Consider the following 22,041-nt stretch of genomic DNA (forward strand, 5'->3'; position numbering starts at 1 on the left):
CTCGGGTGCATCCTGATCGTTTGTGTCCCTTGCGCTTAGCAATAAGTTTCCTGAGTCTTCGGGCATGTTGGATTGCCCTTTGGAGGTAGAAATTGTTGATGATCGATCGGTGCGAGCGTCGATGGTGTTTCGGGACTGCGTATTGTGTTTGTTCGAGGAGCGCTACTTGGTAGATTTGGTTCCCATTCCGTTGCGTGGGAACAAGGTGATCATAGGCATGGATTGGTTGAGCCCTAATGGGGCAGTGATAGATTGCGCACAGCAGCTAGTGCGAGTCCGGACCCCAGGTGGGGGAGAGTTAGTGATTCATGGCGAGAGGCCGTAGTGTGGACCCTCAGTCTGTTCAGCAGCGAGGGCTAGACGATACCTTCAGTAGGGATGCGCAGGTTATGTTGCGTACGTGATGGATACCCGGGAGGCGGGTAAGGCGACAGTGAGTGAGGTTCCAGTGGTGCGAGATTTCGCAGATGTTTTCCCAGAGGAGCTTCCTGGGATACCTCCAGAGCGACAGGTGGAGTTTAGGATTGACCTCGTTCCTAGTGCGGCTCCGATAGCCAAGGCACCATATTGGTTGGCTCCTCCTGAGATGCAGGGGTTGTCTACGCAACTGCAGGAGCTGCTAGACAAGGGATTCATTAGACCAAGCAGTTCACCCTGGGGAGCCCCGATTCTTTTTGTGAAGAAGAAGGACGGGTCGCACCGGATGTGTATAAATTACCGGGAGTTGAACAAGGTAACAGTGAAGAACCGTTACCCACTCCCAAGGATTGATGATATTTTTGACCAGCTTCAGGGAGCATCTTGGTTCTCCAAGATTGATTTGCATTCAGGTTATCATCAGATGAGGGTCAGGGAGGAGGATACGCAGAAGACCGCGTTTCGGACGCGCTATGGCCACTACGAGTTCATGGTGATGCCATTTGGACTCACCAATGCTCCTGCCACGTTCATGGACCTCAAGAACCGCGTATGCAGACCGATGCTGGATCGGTCTGTGATAGTCTTTATCGATGACATCTTGGTTTATTCCAAGATGCAGGAGGAGCATCTGAGACAGGTTTTGGAAACCCTGAGGAGGAAGAGCTTGTATGCCAAGTTTTCCAAGTGTGAGTTTTGGTTGCACAAGGTGCAATTTCTCGGACACCTTGTCAACCAGAACGTGATTCTGGTCGATCCGGCCAAAGTCAAGGCCGTGATGAGATGGGAGGTTCCGACGTCTCCATCTGAGATTCGGAGTTTCCTAGGATTGGCAGGCTATTATCGGAGGTTCATTCAGGATTTCTCCAATATAGCCGTACCCCTGACACGGCTGACGAAGAAAGTCGTAGTCTTTCGGTGGGGACCCGAGCAGCAGGCATCGTTTGAGACACTGAGGTAGAGATTGTGCAAGGCACCGATCTTAGCCCTGCCAGAGGGCGTAGAGGATTTTGTGGTTTATTGTGACACGTCTATTTCAGGGTTGGGCGCGGTATTGATGCAGAGGGGGCATGTCATTGCCTACGCTTCGAGGCAGCTCAAGCTTCACGAGGCGAACTACCCGACGCATGATTTGGAGTTGGGGGTGGTGGTTTTCGCTCTCAAGATTTGGCGGCATTACCTCTATGGGGTTCGATGTACCATTTACACGGACCACAAGAGTTTGAGGTACCTCATGGACCAGCCGAATCTGAACATGAGGCAGCATCGGTGGTTAGACGTGGTGAAGGATTATGATTGTGAGATCCTTTACCACCCGGGAAAGGCCAACGTGGTGGCTGATGCGCTTAGCCGCAAGGCAGCGCTGATCAGGGATATTTGCTTGAGGATGACTTTGGTGACTCCCCTATTGGAGCAGATTCAGGAGGCTCAACAGGAGGCTATCAAGGAGGAACATCGGAAGAGAGAGCATGTGGTGAGTCAGGTTTCCTCCTTCGATTATGATAGCCGAGGACTATTGACACTACACCGTAGGGTGTGGGTGCCGTATCACGGAGGCATGCACCAGATCTTGATGGAGGAGGCGCACAAGTCCCGATTCTCTATTCATCCCGGGGCACCAAAGATGTATAGGGATCTTCGTCTAGATTATTGGTGGCCCTGCATAAAGCGGGATATGGTATGATACGTCGAGCGGTGCTTGACCTGCAGGAAGGTCAAGGCCGAACATCAGAGACCGCATGGGAAGATGCAGCCGTGGGACATCCCGTTGTGGAAATGGGAAGACATCACAATGGATTTTATCACAAAGCTTCCCAGGACTGCGCGCGGAGTAGATTCGATTTGGGTCATCGTGGATCGATTGACAAAGAGCACCCATTTTATTCCGATCCAGGAGAGCATCTCGGCCGAAAAGTTGGCTGATATCTACATCAGGGAGATAGTAGCGCGGCACGGGGTGCCAGTGTCAGTGATATCAGACCGAGATGTGCGATTCACTTCCAGATTTTGGAAGACGTTTCATGACGAGTTGGGCACTCTTTTGCATTTTAGCACCGCCTTTCACCCGCAGACTGATGGTCAGAGCGAGCGGACCATCCAGACTTTGGAGGATATGTTGCGGGCATGTGTGTTAGATTTCGGTGGTAGCTGGGATACCTATCTTCCCTTGGCTGAGTTCTCATACAACGACAGCTACCATGCGAGTATTGACCGTCCCCCATTCGAGATGTTGTACGGACGGAGGTGCAGGACCCCGATATGCTGGGGTGAAGTTGGCCAGAGGGTCATGGGGAGCACCGAGGTGGTGCTCGAGACGACCGAGAGGATCCAGCAGGTTCGGAGCAGGCTTCAGACTGCTCAGAGTCAGCAAAAAAGTTACGCCGACAAGCGTCGATCCGACTTGGAGTTCCAAGTCGGATATATGGTTCTCCTGAAGGTGTCGCCTTGGAAAGGCGTCATTCGATTCAGGAAGAGGGGCAAGTTGGGCCCGAGATTTATTGGACCGTTCAGGGTTGTAGCCCGGATGGGCAAGGTGGCGTATAGATTGGATCTGCCGGTCGAGCTCAGCCAGATCCATATCACTTTCCATGTCTCTCAGCTGCAGAAGTGCTTAGTGGATGATTCAGCAGTAGTTTCGTTGGAGGATATTCAGGTTGATGATAGCCTGAATTACATTGAACGCCCAGTCGCGATCCTCGACCGGAAGTCGAAGGATTTGAGGAACAAGAGGGTGGAACTAGTGAAGGTGCAATGGCAGCACCGCAAGGGTTCGGAGTGGACTTGGGAGCCGGTAGAAGAGATGATGGAGCATTAACCCGAGCGGTTTCAGGATCGAGCGGCAGAATTCAAGGGCGAAGTCTAAAATAAGTGGGGGAGATTTGTAGCACCTGGTTCCTGGAATGTGAGTTTTGCCTAAGTACTTGTGTTTTTGGCCGTGGATTCGGCGAGTTGGAGGCCTAACTTGCAGAGTAGAGACGAGACTTTGGGGCGCGGATAAGATGGCGACTCGACGAGTCCATATTAGGGACTCGGCGATTCTGCGCTGTTTGATGAAACCCTAATTTCCAAGGCTTTGCACCCTATTTAAACACCCATTTGCGCCCCAACTCCGCCCCATTCACCCCCAGAAGCTCTCCATACGTTCTAGGTCTTGTTCTTGTGAGTTTGAGGCATTTTAGTGTCTGTTCTTGATAATTTTGAGAAGGAAGTGGAGTAGATCAAGAGGAAGGGAAGGAAGCCAAGCATCTTAGTTTCCTCTCAGTGATTTCCTTGAGGTAAAACTCGTTTTCCCCCTGTCTATATGCTTATAACTCCATTCTTCCTTGAGCCCTTCCCAAGCTTGTATGTGCATCATAGTTCGTAATAAGTTGATTGGCCTCTAGATCTAGGCTTGGTTGAGCTCCAGGAGCTCAGATCTACTACATTTATGGACCCATATTGCATGAAAACCTTAGATCTACTCTTTTGGTGCATTTTGTACCCTAAAACCCTCATGGATGAATATCTACACGTAAAGTTGGAAACTTTACGTGTTACTCATGCTCTAGGAACCCAGATCTATGAATGGAATGGACTAGATTCAAGCAAAATCGCGTATATGGCTCTTGCATGAAGCAGACTCGGCGAGTCGCTCATCTGACTCGGCAAGTCTAGTCGCGAGTCTCTGAGATTGTCCCCTTTTATTTGTGTCGAGTTGTGTAGTGAGTCCAGGGTGGACTCGGTGAGTTGGAAGCCAAAACTCACCCATAACGGAACTCGACGAGTTGATGCCCAGACTCGACGAGTTCAAGGCAATCTCCTTAGATCAAGAAATGACTCGGCGAGTTGTTCATACAACTCGGCGAGTCACAGTATAAATTGTTCATCGGATGAAGATGAACTCGGCGAGTTGTTCATACAACTCGGCGAGTAGGATGAAGGAATTGAACATCAGTTTGGAAGGAGAACTCGTCGAGTCAACGCCTAACTCGATGAGTAGAAACAGAACCCAGGTCAGTCCTTTGGACATGGACTCGACGAGTTGGCGAGCCAACTCGGCGAGTCGGGTCAACTGGAAGTTGACTCTGACTTTGACTTAGGGCATGATCAGGGGTAAAATGGTCAATTTACCTAAAGGACAGTTAGCAGCTTTCGACTAAGTGTTTGGTGGGAATTACAGCTGGAGGATTTCTGGAGCAGCAGCAGCAGCAGACAGACTATTCCCACACAGATCAGCAGCTACTCTGAGGTGAGTTGCCTTCCAGTAGCAGTGGGTCTAAGGCCACAATGTCGGCCCACCAGTAGGAGATGTATGATAGATGATTGTCTTTGTGATATCATCTAGGGTTGCTACTACTTGATATGTTATATGCTAGCATGATATGTTGTATGTGATAGTAGTAGAGTTCGGTTATTAGGACCGAAGGGTAGTCAGACACCCCAGATATGTCTGATATTATGTTTGTGTTATGATATACGTGATGGTAGTAGTAGGGGTGAAATAGTCCCCGAGGTTCGGTTGTTAGGACCGAAGGGTAGTCAGCACCCCAGAATAGCTCGACATTGGTAGGTCAGCACCCTAGAATGGCTTGACACTGGTAGGACGGCACCCTAGAATGGCCGCACGGGTAGTCGGCACCCCAGAATGGCCACACCGGGTAGTCAGGCACCACAGAATAGCCTGATAGTATGTATGTTATGTTTTGTATGGTATGTGGTACGATGGGGGAACTCACTAAGCTTTGTGCTTACAGTTTACAGTTTTGGTTTCAGGTACATCTTCGTCGAAGGGGAATGAGCTGGCACAGTAGTGGCACATCATGCACACACACTGGTTTCTGCATCTATTAGATTTCTCTGAGATTTATACTCTAATGTTTCGATTGGTTGTATGATTTCGCTTTTAAACATGGTTTACGTTGTGATGTAGTTTGATCAAACAATGTTTTTAATTATTAACGTTTTCTAAATTAATGTTTTAAAAATGAAATTTTTGGACGTGAAAATTGGGTCGTTACAGAATGCTTACACAACCTCCATCATTATTGTGTTAGATTCTTTAATCTTCAAAGTAATCCTTCAAGTGTTCTTCAGTTGAACACTTCTCTTCTCCAACATTCATCAACCAAAATCATTCAATGTGAGTTCATACCCCTATATTTTGATATTTTCTTAAGTTTTAAGGGGGGGGGGGGGGGGGAATACAAGTTAAATCACCAAGAATACAACTAAATGTTTCTAATAGCTTACATCAGAAAAGTTGGACTCCATTCACGAACTATTTTGGCCAACTAAAACATTTTAGTTTTCAAAACTCTACAAGTTGCAAGTATTTCAAGTTCTTAGCTTTAAAATGACTACTTGCACATCTCCATACGATTTTTATACAATTTATGGCGATTTTCACAAAACTGCCTATCATTTCAAGAACCAAAATGGACCAATCTGTGTTCATGGATGTTTTAACTTAAGTTGGAGGTCACTAAAAATCATGAGAAAATTTATAAACAAACAAGACTCATTTCCCAAACACCCAGAATTTACGGATTCTGATTTGGATCTGTTATGAATTTTCTATAAATTTTTTAAAAACAGTAATGAAATCTGTTAATAATAAGAGAAATACTAATGATTTCATTTCACCTTGTAACATGTCGAGCAAGGTGTACATCTTTATGTGAATATATGTTATCGCAAATAAATGACATTTTGGTCTTGATATATAGACATGCATGAGTTAAAAAATCGATTTTGATACATATACAAAGGATAACAAATTGTTATAATCAAAGTACATCCATTTCATACAAACATTTGAATAAACTATGTTAAATATAGTTTACGTACATTACCACTACTGGCCTTGTTTTTGATAAACTATAATTGGTATAGTTTACGATACACCACATAATATAGACATTTCAAAAGGGTACATGTATACGAAAAGGGATTTTCATTACATTACATGTAAATTCGTTAATAACTTTGTGAGACATTCCCTTCACATTTACCATTAAGTCATGTATTGTAACTAGAGTCTCCTGGAAAGAGAGCGTGATAGTTGTATATAGATCTATATTGGGCTTGAAAAACCCACACCTTAACTGCATGCAACATTTAGACTGGCAGGTCTGGGGTGACAAATGTCATAAACATTCCCGACGCCTGAAGAATGTCGTATCATGCCAACTAGGTCATAGCATGGTTACAATAAACTCACAGAAAGTATTAACAAACATAAGAATTTACGGGAATTTCATTTAATTCAAACGCGTTTATGTCGGTTTAAACACATATCATTTTCTATCAGTAAGGAAGGTTACTTGTACATTTCGGTCTTCGGATACAAGACTACATTACACATTTGAAGGAAAATATTGGATTTTCTGGAACAAACATGAAATTTACAAGAGAAATACTTTTTATCAAGTTTTAAATCAAAAGCTTATGAAATCACCAACCTTTGTGTTGATACTTTTTCAAATAACTTGTATTCTCAGGAAATCACTAAACAGGTATCAAAGTCATTTTGGGGATGGGACGTTAAGGCATCAACATTTCATGTTTTGTCAACATATTGTAATTGATTTGGAAACATTTAATTCATACAATGATGTAACTCTTTCAATTACATATATGATGGTCATGTTTGCTTAAATTACTATTGCCATTGTGGTTATGATACTATACATAAAGTTCTCCACCCTCGGACGTTTCCGCCATCCTTGGTTTGGGGGTGTGACAAAGATTTTCATATCTATCACAAATATATACAATATATAACTAAGAATTCAATGACAGACGAACAGATAATGATATACCCTAAGTCTACAATCAAACAAGAAAAGGAAGTAAGGCGAGCTATCAGTCCTAAGTCCTTCAAGTCTTACTTATATAAATATATTGGTGTAGATATAGGCTGGGAACAAAAGAAGTTTAAAAAGAGTTTGGAAATAGTTTTATAACAATTTAACATGAAAAATGAGTTTGATAAACATTTAAAGCGGTTTTGATGGCAAAGCGGTTAAAAGTATATAAATCTTTTTTGATTGCAAGTTACAAATCACATGCGATTGATACTATAATTTGTTGGATTCAACTTGTATTTCCCTCCCCCCCCCCCCCCCCCATAAAAGCATTTAAAAACATTTAAAAGGTTAATTAAGGGGTATGAACTCACCTGCAATGAGTGGAGTGGATGGGATTGTCGGGTAGGATGCTAGGTGTCAAAATAGGACTTGAACACATACACGGATCCTATGTAACATGTAGTGATACATAATTGTGTATAATTAGACATTTAATCACTAATTAAGTAGGTAAAGACCCTCTAATGCATGAAAACACCTTCTTTCAAGTGTTAGGAGTGTTAAGGGTTGCATCTAAGGAGAGTATAGTCTCTTTTTGGAGTTTACTCCTCAAATGGTAGTACCTAGGGGTGTTTACGGTTTCTGTACCATATCCCCTCATGAGTTTACGGCTGTAAACTCATGGGAGTGGTGTATTTGTGTGATTTAAGGCTTCATGATTCACAAAGAAAGGTTTTAGGGTTTATTCAAGGGCTTTGGAAGTGGTTAGGGCATGAATTGCCCACTTTTTGGAGTTTATGGTCCTTGGACCATTTTTTGGGGAGTTTACTACCGTAAACCCATGAGCTTACGGCAGTAAAATCATGGTTACTCCATCCACTTCGAGTTTTGGGGTTCATAGATCATTCAAACAAGTTCCTAGTCCATAAGTCATGCTAGAGAGGGAGTTACGGCATCAAAACACCCTTTTGGGGGTGTTTACGGTTGTGGGAGATCCCGAAACCGTAAAAATTTGTTCTTGGGGTTTAATCCATAAATTTTCAAGCATACTAAGAAGATAACTAGGTAGGAGGAGTATACTTACTTATATGAAGCTTGTAAGAGGGTTTTAAGACCCAAAAACACTAGTGTGTTCTTGGTGATTTGAAGATGCTTGAAGATCTAAGTAAAAATCATGATCCATGGATGAAAATGATGTATAAACACTAGATTTAGTGTTGTATAAACGAATTTAGAGAGGAAACACTTACATTTGGCGGATTTGGAAGGATGAATTTATGATAGTTAAGAGAAAAACCTTATGTTCTTGAGTGGAAAGTGTAGAAATGAAGGCAAGGGGAGTAAACTCATACCATATGCATGAGTTCTTCGGGAAAGGGTGTTTATGGCCCAAACACCTCATGTTTGGCTGTAAACACCTAGCTAAGGTGTTGGTTGTTCGGTTTGTTACTCCTCACTATTAACGACACTTCCTATTATTTAATTGCTTTACGATAATAAAGATAAAACACCAAATGGACTTAAATCCGAAAAAAATGTATTAAAATATCTTTGACTAATATTTGAAGTGTTTGGATGTGGAAATTATACAAATGAAAATTTCGGGTTGTCACAAAGCAAAACAAAATGACATAATATACTACAAAATAAGAATACACCACTTTAGAAGTGGAAATCCAATATGATTGGATGAATGAGTTCATTATAAAACTATGTTAATTTCTATCATTCAAGGATCACATAGAAATCCTTATGACTTCATGAGTATACTTAATCAAGCTAAGAGATTATGTGTCACGAAAGAACACCAATCATATACTCCAAGATATTTATCTATATCTAGAGTAAAGACAAATATGGAGATGATACACAAATTAAGTTTAGGCAAACCCATTAATAAAGTCCTTCTTGTTAGCTAAGTATGAATGGTCATACATGAGCTATAAGACTTTATTAATCTTTAAATAGGATTTTAATTTGGAATTAGTATTTAGATATTGGAACATTGTGACAACACCTATTATATAATGTTTTGATATATTTGGATATGATCATAACATCAATACTTCTTATTTTTTTATATTAACTAGTTTAATCCATGTATAATCTTATTATTGTAAAATTTTATAGTCAAATATAATTGTGGGAGCAACTATGAATTAAGACTATAAGGAATTGGATTGGTTGAATTTCACCAGATGAAGGTAGGAAATGGGTTGTAACCAAGTTTCATAGGTACCTGTTAGAGGCTAGTATTGAACTGAATCACATCAAGATCATCTCATTGATCACTATCATGAATGATAGTTTATTAAAAGGTACCATCTTTGTACCTTAACACCTGAGATACATAGTGGGACTTAGGTGTAGGGAATACTAACATTAGATATGGTTAAATGTTGGACCTTAATCAGGCAGTTATAAAAGCCATTTTCATTTATGGTGTGAACTATACAAGAGGCTTATGTAGTTAATATGGGATTTTATCCTCATATATTTTCAGAGTCAGACATCTAAGGCACCATACCAAAAGTTGAAGACCATATGAGATTGATTATGATATGTATCTCATGTTTAACATGATGTCTATGACAAAAGGGATACTTGATCAACTTACCTTATACACCAATTGTAGCTTGGATCTTTTTCGGAATCGGGTGTTGATAGATGGCATAAAGTCGTATGTTGATTGCCACACCCCCAAACCGGAATGTCGGAAACGTTCGGGGGCGAAGGACGTCATGATCAGTATCACAAGACATGCATCATACTAATCAAAGTAACAACAACCATTGCATTAATATTAAAGTGTTTACATTATACTATAATCACAAAAGATTGACTCCAAAAGTAAATAACAAAAAAAAGACATGAAGCTACTATGCTCCATCTTCTAAATGCCTGTGTGTGTACCTATCTACTAGTTTCATGAGAATGCAAGTTATTTTGATAGAGAGTATCAACATTTAATTTGGTGGGTTCATAAGCATTTTTGTTATAAAGAGTATACTCTTAGTTCTTTGGAAAAGTTCGTCGGCTCCTCCAGAAAATCATATATTTTTTGATGTGATGAATGATAAGTAAAAATTACTCTTACCATTTCTTCTATGAGTACTTAATGAATACAAGTTATATACAATCCAGATCAAACAGATAATCGATTGTATGAATCTGCCCTAAGTCTACAACCAAAAAAGGAACAAGAAATGAGGCGAAAGTCACAAATCCCATTATTTGTTAGATCCTCATTGAATATAACCCAGAGATATTCACTAGGTTCTTACGGAGTTAACTGTAATAGTTCTTTGAAATATGATGAAAATATTCTTTAAGAAAATCCTTATAACCTTTTTAATAAAATGGTAACCACAATAGTTCCTTCTACAATCACTTAGTTTATACTATTTGTATATAACTTAATATCGAACGGATAGTTTAATGGGTGAATTTGCCCTAAGCCCACAACCAAACAAGGAATAGGAAGTAAGGCGGAAGTCACACATTCCACTACCTATCGGATATCATTTATATATAACCTTGATGTATAAGCTAAGAAATTACAGAATTAGCCACTAAAGATCCTTTATGTTATACAAGTTTGTTACCAAGTGTTGAACCTTTTGTAAAAAGGTTCTTAATTCCATTTACTCTAATCTAAAACGTTGTTTTCAGAAAGTTCAATAAAAAAACTGTTTATCTTTGAAATAACGATGTTAACCATAGAACATCCTATATTTTCTATATAACCGATTAGTAGTCTTAATCGCTTCAAGACCAAAAAGCACAAGTACAATTACTATACTTACTGTAATGATATTTAGTTTTGTTGATAAGTTAGACTGACTGAAGACTTGGTTGTTCTAGAAACTTGATGCAACAATACTAACCTCTTTTGATTTCCTAATACATATGAGTTATATATAACCGAGATCAAACAGACAGTTAAATGGGTGAATCTGCCCACAGTCCACAACCAAACAAGGAATAGGAAGTAAGGTGGACCAAAGCTGACTTTTATAATTTTTTTTTGGGGTGTCACATCATTCCCCCGTTAGAGAGAATTTCATCTCGAAATTAGCTTTCTTAGTAGGAATTTAGGGGTTCCCACTCGTAGACCTGGGCAACTTTGTCCTAAAGTTCATGATAGGACTGACACGTGGTCCATCTATCATTACCTCGTGTATACAAGTCATATATAATTATGATTACTAGGACGTTCGGATGTGCGACTCTGCCCCAGGTCCACAACCAGACAAGGAACATGAGATAGGGTGCAAGCACACATTCTTAGTCCGAAAAATCTTTATTATATACTACTCTCGCGTATGCATTTAGTAGTGATAGGTTAACTGTATTCGTACTTAGCCTCTGTGCTTGAACTTGACCTGTTGGACGAGGGGTAGTTATGGAAGGTTTGTTGGGTATACATTGGAAAGGTTTCGGAGGGCAAGGTACTCCTCGCATGAGTACTTCGGGGTCTAGAATATGAGAGAGGTGATTCTGAGATCTATGTCGGCTTGTCATTATGAGTGACAAGGGTTTCGCTAATCAGTCGGTTAAGGTGGTGGATTTTCGTAACACATGAACTTGGTATGGTGAGGACCACACCAATCCACGTCAAATGACGATGCTGAACTCTTTTTAGAAACAAGTGCTAAGTCTATTTGAAAGAAACGTCTGTTATAACGATGGTGTATTCCAAGTGTGCTCGACAATGTATTATGTGTAGGCTTTCTAGTGCTTTCTCGATATTACCACTGCCACAAATCGTACCGCAATAAGCGAGTACTAGCAGTGAAAGTGCTTTGTTAACTAGTGATGATACTTTATATTATGATTCTTCTCATAGCTCTATGATCTCTTGGCATATACAAGTTATGTATAATTAAGATGAATAATAAGGTCGACTGAGTGACTCTACCCTAAATCCACAACAAGACAATGAACAAGAAATAAGGCGGAATCACTCACTCTACGTCTATAAAATCTTATTTATGCATGACCCTGATGTACATACAAAACCATCATAACTCACCTGTACGGATCTTTAGTTCTCTTATGAATGTTGTGACTTGTTCGGACGAGTGAGTTATTTATAACTTCTTTTTAGTTTCCACGAATTTTAATATTAATATAAATTAAATCTTTAATGTACTTTTATTTAGAAGACGTACCAAAAATCTCAAAAGGGGTGCTTTCTCCTTTAAGTCATGTCGTTAAATTCCCCCCTCTCCTCCGTCATTTCTCTCGGTTAGACAGTCTCTCTTGAAATGTTCCATTTCACCACATGGATGACATACTTGAATTGTACTAGCATTGGTGGTTGAAGTTATGTGTTAGGTCAGAGTCATATATAAATGATCTTCTTCGTCATTCCTCGTTTTTGGACAATCTCTTTTGAAATTTCCGGATTCTTTGCACCCGTAGCAAGCCTGACTTACTCCAGCATCGGGAACTTGGGGGGTTGGTGGGACCAGTGATCTGCATAAACGAGTGGTATGTCCTTTCCTGTTTCAGTTCTTATAATGCATTTTGCGGTATTTTCATGTGTGATGGAAATTTCATTTCTTGCAATTCGGTAGGTTTCGAGCATATTGTCGTACTGGCATTGGTACTGGAGTGGTAGATGTTGTGGCTGTAGGCGTTGCCACCGGTTTTTGTCTCTTGGAAATTCTTTGAGATAACTTTCACTCCTTTATGTTCTAGAACTTTGGTTTATTATACTTAGGTTTGTGAGCTGAGGAATCATTATACATAGGAAATTGTCGGTTTCCTTCGTTGTTAATATGGTTTGATGTGTCGAAACTGTTTCCATTTTCGTTTGGGTTGTTAGAATTGAATTGCGTCATGACACCTGTCACGAAATTTGTTTAGTGACTTGGAATGTAGCACAATCTATATGTAGGATCGGGATCTCGTAGGTTGGCAAGTTGTTTCAATGTGAAGACATGACTCTGTTATATGATGTGAAATGAAATCGTAAGTACTTATGGTTGTTGTTAGTTATACTTTATCTATTTATATATACATATAAAACTTTCGTTTTCTTTTATGGTTCTCAATGTTTCGACCTACATCCCTATGATGCAATCCTACTAAAGAGCAGAAGTAAGTTTTTAGAATGGTTATAAACCGAGTGTCGTCTGAACTAAGTTATCCTAGATCTGAGTGTACCACGTTCCGACTTTCATAAGGTTCTGAAACAATTCATAATGGCAATCTATATAAAATAAACTTTATGAATCAATTAAGGCTACTCTCAAATGAATTTCTGTGAATTGCATAACTATACTAGTTGTTACGAAAAATAAAATAATCCTAACACATAGAGTGAGTAGTGTATTCACTAACTCACTAGGTTATTTTTAGTTTATTAGTCATTAGTGTGATGCATAGGGCGTTTGGTTTCTTCGGCTAATCCTTTCTTGGAATCCTCCTCATGATTCTCTTCTGGTTCCTCCTTAACTCCTCTATTGACTGCTTATGATGGAGTAGTTTCATCTATCTAGGTTTGTCATGCGAGAATGGAAGTGTCTAAAGAATCTATGATGTTAAGTGAAACATTATGGGGTGATCCTTATCGGGTCCTCCTATAATCGCGCAGTGTACACAAGTTGTATATAATTTAAGATTAAATACACATTCGAATAAGTGATCCTACTCTAAAACCACAACCAAACAAGTAACAAGAAGTACAACATAGATCATAAATTCTAAGTCTATAAAATCTCAATTGTATAAAACATTGGGATTATACACTCCGAAATTATAGACCTACCAATAAGGGTCTTTTAAATTTTCACATAAGTTATTTATAGTGCCTAAAATACTCCTATAGTATTTTAATGGTATGAACTTGGTAAGTTTTAAACTTGTTGTAGTCTTATAGTATCATAAAATATCCCTATAGTATTTTAACTTTATGTTATGTTCTAGTAATCCTTTGTATATATCGAGTTAAGTAAGTTTTAAGTCTTTTGCAACACGACATCACTCCCAAACACATGTTGGTCATATCTCAAATAAATATAGTTATTCGAGCTATATTGATCCGAAATATAATTACATAACTGTCTAGGTTTGACCGCAGTGTCCAACCTTAAAATACTTATGTTTTTTTCTTCTTATGATAATTGTTCTAGTATGTGTGTGTATGTGTGTGTGTGTGTGTGTGTGTATATATATATATGTAGATATGTATATTTTTCTAAAAACAATGTTATATTTTAAAAGTATACTTTTAGTCAGAGCACTCCGGCCCCATTGTATTTATAGTTGTATATCTTTTATAGGTTGATATACTTAGTTCATTATAAACAATGCACTGATACCAATATATCCCACCCTCAAATCGGAACAGCAGAAACGTTCGGGGTCGGAGGACGTCATGCTCAGTATCACAACACATGCATCATAGTAATCAAAGGAACAATAAACATTGCATTAATATTAAAGTGTTTACATTGTACTTGAATCACAAAAGATTGACTCCAAAAGTAAATAACAAAACAAAGACATGAAGCTACTATGCACCATCTTCTGAATCCCTGTGTGTGTACCTATCGACTAGTTTCATGAGAATAAAAGTTATTTTGAAAGAGAGTATCAACATTTAAGTTGGTAAGTTCATAAGCATTTTTGTTATAAAAAGTATACTCTTAGTTGTTTGGAAAATTTCGTCTATTCCTCCAGAAAATCCTATATTTTCTGATGTGATGAATGATAAGTAAAAATGACTCTTACCATTTATTCTATGAGTACTTAATGAATACAAGTTATATACAATCCATATCAAACAGATAATTGATTGTGTGAATAAGCCCTAAGCCCATAACCAAACAAGGAACAAGAAATGAGGTGGAAGTCACAAATCTCATTATTTGTTACATCCTCATTCAATATAAACCTGACATATTCACCAGGTGCTTACGGAGTTAACTGTAATAGTTCTTTGAAATATGATGAAAATATTCTTTAAGCAAATCCTTATATCTTTTTTAATAAAATGCTAACCACAATAGTTCCTTCTATAATCACTTAGTTTATACATGTTGTATATAACCTAATATCGAATGGACAGTTAAATAGGTGAATCCGCCCTAAGCCAACAACCAAACATGGAACAGGAAGTAAGGAAGAAGTCACATGTGACAACCCAAAATTTCCATTCTGAACAAACCATATCAAGCCAATAGAAGTTAGAACAGTTACAGTGAAATTTCAGACTTTGGGTATAAGTTTGAGTATTTCAGGTTTAGCACTTAAGGAGATATCAGGAGAGTGGATGCACTAAGGTTTTGTGCGACACTGTTATTCCAATACTCTATGGTATTAGAGTTCATTCCGGGAATAAAATATTTTCTGTCAAAAACTCAGGACTATATATAGAAATCTGAACCATATTCAGTCATTAGTTACATTTCCAAATAGAGAAAAGCCAAATTCTCTCTCACGGATCTTCGGGGTTTTATCCCACATCGTGATTACTCCTATCTAGTTGTATTATATAGCTTAGATTGTGTTTTATAACATCAAAATCGGATCAAAACCCCAAGATTTGGGAGTTTACCACCCAAGAACACTTGGAGAGTAAACTCCTTTTTAAGGGCCAAAAGAGTGACCAATGTCCCACAAAGCCTTGGGACTCAAACTAGAAGACACCATTACATGTTTAGACCACAAAATCAATTAGAAACAATGGATAGAAGTGAGTTCACGGCCAAGGATGTTCTTGGGCCGTGAACTCCATTTTAGGTTGCCAAAATGCCCTAAATGCCTTCATTGAGCCAAGAGACTAGCATAGCACATTACCTTGATGTGTCCAGGACCCAAAACAATCAAAATTCCAACACTCATGGGTATTCACGGCCTCAAACACATGACCAAATGGTTCATGGGCCGAAAACTCAAGTTAGGGGTGTTTTGATGCCACAAACACTTCCTAAGGCTTAGGCTTGAATTTAGACATGTACCCTAATAAGTTTGGGACTAGCAAACACCATTAGAACACCAAGAGTAAGGTGTTCACGGCCCAAAAAGTTCCAGGGTCGTGAACTCCAAACAAAAGTGCCAAATGGTGCTATAAACTCTTCTAAAGCCTTGTACACCAGCCTAGTTTAGTTCCTAGTTAAATTAGAGACTTGAAAACACCACAAACACCCTCCCAAGGGAGATTACGGCCGTAATCTCCATGGGATTTGGTCTCAGGGCCGTGAACTCCTCAAAGGAGTTAAAAGGAAACCCAAACACTTGTTTAAGCCTAGAAGAACTTCACCAATTGAGTTATAATAATGTTAAGCTTCATTTAGGGGCCCTATAGAGAGTTTACGGCCAGGAGTTTACTCCCCTAGGCCGTAAACTCCAACACACATGGTCATTTGACCATAAACTCCCATATGAGGTCTTGCACTCCTTTGTTGCAACCCTTTAGCCTCCTAGCACTTGACCAAAGTGTTTTCCTCGCATTAGGATGTTTGTACATGTTTAATTAGTGTTATAATCACTAATTGTTTATATACATATGTCTTTATATGTAATTAGGACCATTGTGTGTGTCTAAAGTCTTCACTTGACACCTATCAGTCCTACCTCTTCAGTTCATCTGTATCACCCACAACAGGTGAGTTCATACCCCTTAATCAATGTTTTAACTGTTTTTAAATGTTTTATGGGGGGATACAAGTAGAATTATGCTAGTAACTATATCAATCACATGTGATTAGTAAGCAGCATTCAAATGATTGGCTACTCATTAGCCATTTTACCAAACAGTTTCCTTCAAATGATTTTCATAAACATTTTATATGATTAAAACTCTTTATTAAGTTGTACACTTTACTCTGTATGCTTCATTTCAAACTCATTTATAATTGTGTTTCAAACAAATGTTCTTTTATACTTAAACTGTTTTATCAAACCCACGCTTTCAAACCATTTTATAGATTGACATCAAGTTGATCGTTTCTTAGATAATAATTATGTTCAAAGGTTTTACGAAACTTATTTTATGCTTTTACATTATCAATTGGATGCCTATATATGTATAGTTATATAAGAAATGTTTAAAAGACTTAGGAAGGCTATCCAACCTATTTCCTTTTCGCACTTGAGATGTGGTCTGGTGGGATATCGGGTACCCGTCCGAAGGTCGTTTAAATATTAGTTATATATATTGGGTACATATATAGTCATAAAGGTTCTTCCAGTTCATTCAATACCCTTGGATAGCAAGGGTATACATCCATGTCCATACGTACCAGTTAGATTACTAGTAAACTACCATAGGGGTAGTTTAGGAAGATACTAGAGCTATTATTAGAACACGATATCATACAATGAGTTAGTTCATTCATGAGTCAATACTTGCTAGATAGAGAGAGAACACATGTTACAACTAGCACACGCAGAACATTACAACACATATATGATTACATTTACATGAGTACATTTACATGATTACATTTACATGAGTACATATATATGGTTACATTTACATGATTACATTTACATGATTACCTTTACATGAGTACATTTACATAAACACGCTTACATGAGTACATTTACATAGATAATATATGATGAGTTATTATTACATTTTATATGTATAGATTATGTTATAAAATCCTCATTCTTATCTTTACCTTGTGATACAATCACATAATCGACGAGATAGATTGGATTTAATATCCTAGTACCAAAGGATACTTTGCGGGATTAACCATTCCTAGAAAGATAAAAGCACATCCTCGGATGTCAATGGTTGATACCATTACAGGTATACTTTAAAGGATTAACTATTCCTACACCCAGCTGTTAGCAACAGAGGTAAATGCACATCTACGGATGTCTTAAGTTAACACTGTTAGTTACACCAGTACAAAAGGGTAATAGTTAGGTTAGTTATATTATTACCTTTATTTTGTAACTCATTCACATAACCGATGAGGTGAATTATATTTGAGTACCTAGTACCAAAGGATACAATTTCTTATAATAATAATAATAGTAACGCAGTCGGGTCTTAGTAGAAGGCTACATTCAGAGCAATTAGGTCTTGGTAGAAGAATCCATTTTATAATAGTAGGAATTATAGGGATTTCTAGGGTTTTTCAAACGTTTACAGTGGTTCTACAAACATTTTCATACTTTTACGAGCTTTCTTTCAAAACAATGTCAAGTCTTTAATTACTAGTTTTACAAATCAAGACACATTAATACTTATGATCTCACCAGCTTTAAAGCTGATACTCTCTTTCAAAATAACTTGTATCCTCAGGTCAACGATAGACAGGTACCGATGCAAGGTTTAGAGAAGATGGAGCCCGATCAAGACTCATCTTTTATTTTGATTGTACTTTAGTGTCTATATTATAACTTGACAGAACACACTTGTATTATAATTATATTATTAATGCAATGGATGATGTTGTTGCTTGTTTACTACTTTTCATTGTTGTGATACTGTACATGACGTCCTCTGCCCCAGAACGTTTCCGCCGTTCTTGGTTTTGGGGTGTGACATCGCACATTCCACTACCTATTGGATATCATTTATATATAACCTTGATGTATAAGCTAAGAAATTACAGAATTAGCCACTAAAGATCCTTTATGTTATACAAGTTTGTTATCAAGTGTTGAACCTTTTGTAAAAATGTTCTTAAATCCATTTACTCTAATCTAAAACGTTGTTTTCAGAAAGTTCAATCGAAAACTGTTTAACTTTGAAATAACGATGTTAACCATAGAAAATTCTATATTTTCTATAAAACTGATTTGTAGTCTTACTCGCTTCAAGACCGAAAAGCACAAGTACAATTACTATACTTACTGTAACGATATCTAGTTTAGTTGATAAGTTAGACTGACTGAAGACTTGGTTGTTCTGGAAACTTGATGCGACGATACTACCATCCTATGATTTCATAATACATACAAGTTGTATATAATCGAGATCGAACAGACAGTTGAATGGGTGAATCTACCCAAATCCACAACTAAAATACGCACTAATCTAGAAGATTTCCTCTTGTATTGATTACCTTTGTATTCTTTTGTGGTGGTGAAAATGTAAAATTATGAGATTTTACCACCACAATAATACTTTATGAGTTGTTCAAAAAAACAAATATGTGTATGATGATTAATTTTATGTACATTGTGAAGGTCTAGCAACATTTCATTTCCCCCATCAATGTGACAACCCAAAATTTTAATTTTTTATAAAAATCAACTTTGGTCAAACTTATTCCTTATATTATCTTAAAGTAACTAGATTAATTGTTTATAAGTATATAAGCCTTGTAATTCGTGTGTTATAGTTTGGAGGGAAAAGCTTTAGAAACTAAGAGTCTTCATATGGACCACAAGCCCTCGGAGCCGTGAACTCACTTCGGTTTGCGTCCGTGAACGAGGCCTCGGCCGTGAACTTAGGACCGTGAACTACACCCTATATTATAAAGTAGTTCGATTTTATCCTCATTCTTCATCTCTTCGCTGCAAACATCCCTTTCTCTCACAAGTATCATATATCAAGAACACCATTTTCACTCTTTTCATCCCTTTTCCTTTTGTATCTTGTTAGCATACCACTTAAGACCTTCAAACACTCACCAATCATCAAGATCTTCAAGTGTTCTTCCTTGCATTGGGTCATGAACATTCCTTAGGTCCGTGAACCCTTCATGGGTCGTGAACCCTTCATGGGGGCCGTGAACCATCAAGCCTAGCTGTGAACTCGCGTTCAGCCTCCTAACTTGCTTCTAATACTCCTTTGGTGAGTTATTCTTGCTTCCTAGGTTTTTTTCCTAGACATCTTTGTATATATATTCACTAATTTCATGCCTATATGTATCGTAATATGCTATTTAGGACTCGTTTGTGCTCCTATATGCCTATATGTATCATAATATGCTATTTAGTAATATAGTTTTTATGAACAATCACAACGATATATTTACGTAGTAATATACTTTTTCGTGAACAATCTCAAGAGGTATATTTATGTAGTAATATACCTTATTCCAGTCTTCGATATCAAGGGATATATTTACGTAGTAATATACTCACAAGTAGATCACACATTCCACTGTTTGTCGGACTTCAGATTTATCTAACCCTATAGTATATATTGGGTAATCACATAGTTAATATCCCTTGAGATTGTTCATGAAAAAGTATATTACTATGTAAATATATCGTTGTTATCTACTTGTGAATTTTATGAACATAGTATTAGATACGACGTGTATCAGACGCCAATATCATTTATGACCTTGTCACATGTAGGCTTGTCGGTCCTACTGTAGCTAACAGCAAGGTGCGAGATTGTCAGTCCCGTATAGATCTATACAAAAACTCACGCTCTCCCTCAAGGAGACTCTGGTTCATATGGGTAGTCTTCCACTAGTACATATGTAATTACCTAAAGACGTGTCTCACAAACTAGATTAACAACTTTCCAAGTAATAATGCGAAAACCCTTTTTATAAATAACAGATAAGTTTATAAAAAAATTTATTTTATTCCATAAACTATACTTATTGTAATTTATAAGCTTATTTCAATGTTTTAATTACAGTTCAGTGGTCAAATGACATGACAACATTCTTTGTGTTTTACTTGTATCCCCCCCCCCCCCCCTAAAACATTAAAAAGTTTGGAGAAATATGGGGGTATGAACTCACCTTATGTGAGTGATTCGATTGAAGACTGGAATAAGGATGTTATACTCACGAATAATGTCTCAGAGCAAAACGAGTCCTAAATAGCATCTTATGATACATATAGGCATGAAATTAGTGAATATATCTACAAAGTTGTCTAGGAAACAACCGAGAAAGCAAGAATAAATCACCAAAGGAGTGTTAAAACAAAGTTAGGAGGCTGAAAGTTAGGAGGCTTGATGGTTTACGGCCCCCATGAAGGGTTCATGGCCGATGAAGGGTTCACGACCCTAAGGAGTGTTCACAGCCCAATGCAAGGAAGAACACTTCAAGATCTTGATGATTGGCGACTGTTTGAAGGTCTTAAGTGGTATGCTAAGAATATACAAAAGGAAAAGTGATGAAGAGAGTGAAAAATGGTGTTCTTGATATAGAATACTTGAGAGAGAAAAGGATGTTTGCGGCCAAGAGAGGAAGAATGAGGATAAAATCGAACTACTTTATATATAGGGTGTAGTTCACTGTTCGAAGTTCACGGCCGATGCCTCATTCACGGCCGCAAACCGAAGTGAGTTCACGGCTCCGAGGGTTTGTGGTCTATGCGAAGACTCTCGGTTTCTAAAGGCTTTTCCCTCCAAACTATAACACACGAATTACAAGGCTTATATACTTATAAACCAATAATGTAGTTACTTTAAGATAATATAAGGAATAATTTTGACCAAAGTTTGCTTTTATAAAAAATAAAATTTTTGGGTTGTCACATTGATGGGGGCAGTGAAATGTTTCTAGACGTTCACGATGTACATATATTTAATCATCATACACAAATTTGTTTTTTTGAGCAACTCATAAAGTATTATTGTGGTGGTCAAATCACATAATGTTACATTTTCACCACCACAAAAGAATACAAATGTAATCCGTACATGAGGAAATCTTCTAGATTAGTGAGTATTTTATGGATGAGGATAAAGTTAGTGCTTAACATAAAGAACTTCGATTATTTTGAATTTTTTTTTCTTGCGTCTATCTAGCTATTTTTTTTATAAATTTTTGTCATTCAAAAAAAACCTACTAGTATCATCCATTTAGTTAAATACTTTAAGACATTTTATATATTATTTTCAATAACTCATCAACCATACCTCCTAACTTAGACCTAACTGTTT

This window comes from Lactuca saligna, chromosome 3 (genome assembly GCF_052625555.1).
Source record: "Lactuca saligna cultivar CGN05327 chromosome 3, ASM5262555v1, whole genome shotgun sequence".
In the NCBI taxonomy this organism is placed as follows: Eukaryota; Viridiplantae; Streptophyta; class Magnoliopsida; order Asterales; family Asteraceae; genus Lactuca; species Lactuca saligna.